This window comes from Sapajus apella, unplaced genomic scaffold, assembly GCF_009761245.1.
Source record: "Sapajus apella isolate SASKATOON/1434 unplaced genomic scaffold, GSC_monkey_1.0 scaffold851, whole genome shotgun sequence".
NCBI classification, from domain to species: domain Eukaryota; kingdom Metazoa; phylum Chordata; class Mammalia; order Primates; family Cebidae; genus Sapajus; species Sapajus apella.
This window is the reverse complement of record NW_022437777.1, coordinates 21339-24947: the sequence shown is the minus strand read 5'-3', so window position 1 is coordinate 24947 and position 3609 is coordinate 21339. Positions and strand designations below refer to the sequence as shown.

The 3609-nt window shown below is 33.8% G+C and overlaps 1 long non-coding RNA gene across 1 annotated transcript; it reads right to left on the bottom strand.

Annotated features, from left to right (window-relative positions):
• Positions 1-369: 369 nt before the first annotated feature.
• On the bottom strand, positions 370-3402 carry LOC116546393. Its single transcript, XR_004266699.1, has 3 exons — positions 3297-3402; positions 2700-2795; positions 370-712 (listed from the first exon to the last, which is right to left on the bottom strand). It is a non-coding gene; the product is annotated as an uncharacterized LOC116546393 (long non-coding RNA).
• Positions 3403-3609: the final 207 nt, after the last annotated feature.

The following is a 3609-nucleotide window of genomic DNA, read 5'->3' as shown; positions in this document are numbered from 1 at the left end:
CAATAGTTTACTGTAACTGTGTACTCATTGACAATGACTCTTTTGAATCATTGGCATCCACTGTAATGCAGTAAAGTTTCAGATAAAATGCAGTATAATCATAAACAGAAGATTGCAATGACACACTTTTGATAAATAAGCATTTTAATAAATGAGATATTTTTAAGTTTTAAATATGTAATATTCTTACACAAAATAAAACTTCTCTAACCTAACTTTAGAAGCAAAGAACAGGCTTACATTGCTAAATAAAGAAAAAATATACCATAATGGACAGCAAAGAAAGAAAAAATATATATACATATGTATGTATATTTTCAGAATCTATATATATTTTTTCAGAATATGATCAGACCCTCTGATATATAAAAACAATTTGGAAATAATTTGTTACATTTTAGATATAGGCAGACAAAAGTGAGTGAAAATCCTATAACCTTTTTTATCTGCCTATATTTCCTTTTTGCCTGCCTACTAATTATTCAATTCACTTCAGGCATAAAATGTAAATTCTAGTATATTGTCCTAAATGTCTACATCTGAAATTACAGACTAAATCAAAATAGAAAGTAAAAATGTACAGGGAGAGTGACATCACTAAGGTGGAAAAATAAAAGGTGTCCTATTTGCCTATTTTCTGACAGCAAGAAAATTTGTCATCCATCCCTAACAAAAATGCCTTTATGAGAAAAACAGGAATCATGGCTCCAACCTGTAATGACAGCTACGTGGTACATTAAGTCAGAGAACTGCTTCATGCCAGAATTTCAAGACCAGCCTGGGTTACGTAGCAAGACCCCATTTCCAAAATAAGTGCCCTTAAAAAAGCTTTGAGATCCAGGGGGGGATTTGTGAAACTCTGCTAATGCCCACGATTGAGGAACATTCTTTTCAGAAGACAGGCTTTTATTCAGGTGGCAAACTACAGGATCCCTGTTCTTGGCTATAGACCAGAAAATGCCCCATCAAACTTGATCCCACTGAGAATTCTGAACTTACCTTGTAATCATCCCAAACTCCTCCTATCCACAGTATGGGAGAGATCCTGCCCTTCCAGAGGCCTGAAGGAAGACACCCATTTATAGGCATGCTGGTAGGCCTGAAGATGTTGGCCCTTACTGTGGTCCCTAAGGCAGTTCCATGACTCAGTTGTAGTTCCCTGAGCCACAGTGCACGGCAAGTTCTGCTGATGCAGAAACCCACAGTGACCTTGGGAAATCCTCTCTGGTACTCGGTGGAAGCCAAACTCATCTACATCCTAATTTAAAGCCTACCATATGTAGACCCAATTGCAGAAACCTCCCCACATTTTGCCAAACAAAGCAAAGTCCTAAAGAATATTCACTATGTCCAAAACTAAAATGGGAATTACAACTACCCAATCCCCTTGTAACAAGCCAACTAAAGGTGGACCCTAATGCAGAACCAACAGCCTTTGTGATCAAGCTACAACCTCTCTACACTACAAACACATGGGGCATCCCATCACCCTGGGACTCAACAAAAGACCTTCACTTTCTGAAACCAGTTTATAAAAACTTGAAGAGGTGTTTGTTCCTTCAAATTCACAGACACCAATGCAAAAGTATATTGTGTCTATTCTCAATGCTTCTATTTTAACATAGCACTGGAAGTAGGTGCAATAAAAATTAGTCAAAAAAAAGTTTTAAGTCATTGAAATTAAACACAAAAAAGGAAAATGTTGTTCTTTGTAGATCATTTGATCTTATATAAAAAAACATAAACAGTATTTTAAAAACTAATTAAAGTAATAATTACACAATAAACTAGCAAAATAGAAAATTAACATAGAAGTATAAGTTATGGTTTCATACACTTTAAATAAACTATCTGATAAAATAGAGAAATGAAGCGATCTTAAAATAGCACTGAAATAATAAATTTCTAAGAACAAATGTAATATAACAAAGGAGCTTAAATATATTTCAAATAAAAGATACATCAATTAAAAACTTGAAATGACAAAAATAAATATAAAAACATTTTATGTCTATTGATTGAAAGAATATTGTTAAAGTACCATGTTTTATCTATAATGATCTTTAGATTCAATAAACTCCCTATCAAAGTTCCGGTATTTTCCACAGTAATACAAAATGCAATTCTAAATTTCATGTAGAACTACAATAAATGTTGACTAGCCAAACCAATCTTGAAAACAAAGAACAAAGCAGAAGAACATCATAATGTATAATTTTAAACTATACTTAAAAACTATAAAAGACAAAATGTATTGTGCAGAAAAATTGGCAACACAAAAACAATGGAACAGAAACCACTTCTCTCACACATCTTAGACATGTCAAAAGAGAACTTAAAAAACAGTTTAACATAAAGTTTCTCAAAATTATGCAGGTATCTCTGTGTTTTCAAAAACAACAAAAAAGTGATCATATTTTGCAGTCTCTTACATGCCACAAACAGGCTGTCACTGTAAATGTGAAGAAAGGTTACTGAAGGAAAGTAAACTCTTTAGAGATTTTAAAAAGATAACACAGAAGATGTTTCCATGTGAGAGCACAAAAAAACAAAAAATAAAAAATAAATAAAAAATCAGGCTTCCTAAAAACTATTTCCTTTGAAACACAGATTTCCAAATCATTTTAAGAATTGGCTTTTTTCTTATTTTATACCTCTCATCTGTGTCGTCTGCTGCACTCATTTTCACTCTTACCTACCTGGGGCTTTGGCTACCATCTCATGTCTCTTCACATTCCAAGGTTCTTTTCCTTGCTCCAGACAGGTGATCAGGTCTGGCTTAGAGGCAGCAATACCTGTTTTATTAAAAATTACATGAATCTTGCTCATATTCTCCAATTACCAACCTAGTAGTGTGCTCAGTAAAAAGAATGTAATAGAATATTCTAGCAAAATGCCTCTAAAATACTAATTTATAATAAAAAATTTAAAATATTCAGAAAATATTTTAAATTGATTTCAGTTTTGTAAGTTCTTAATTTCACTACCTGGTACTACTAAATCAAAAATTGGTAGTGGCAATCAGATTTTAAGATGTGGGCAACAGTATGTTATACCGCTAAATTTCTAAAATTAACACTAATCTAGAGTGAAGGATACGGATCAGCTCTGGAGTGTGGAAAGTTCAGGTCAAAAACACCTTAAAATTCTTTTTTACTAGACAAATCTTGATTTTTTTTTTTCTTAAACAGATCTGAAAGCAAAAATTGCCAAAAATTATTCTACGAAAAAAGAAAAAGAAAAGAAAGAAAACTTACAGAATATATCAGGAAATTGTGTATTGAAGTGATGCTCACCCAGGAAGACCAGGTTTCTGTAGTTCTCTAACATCACATTTCTATATAAATTCTGCTGTGCAGTGTCCAGGCATTGCCACTCCACCAGATAGAATTCTACGGCCACACCCATAAATGTCAACACTCCCTGAAAAACATACATCCACATGCATATTTACCAAGTGACCATGAGCAGAATTTTTAATTTGACTCAAGGTAAATCAAGAATAAAGACAGGCCGGGCGCGGTGGCTCAAGCCTGTAATCCCAGCACTTTGGGAGGCCGAGGCGGGTGGATCACGAGGTCAAGAGATCGAGACCATCCTGGTCAACAA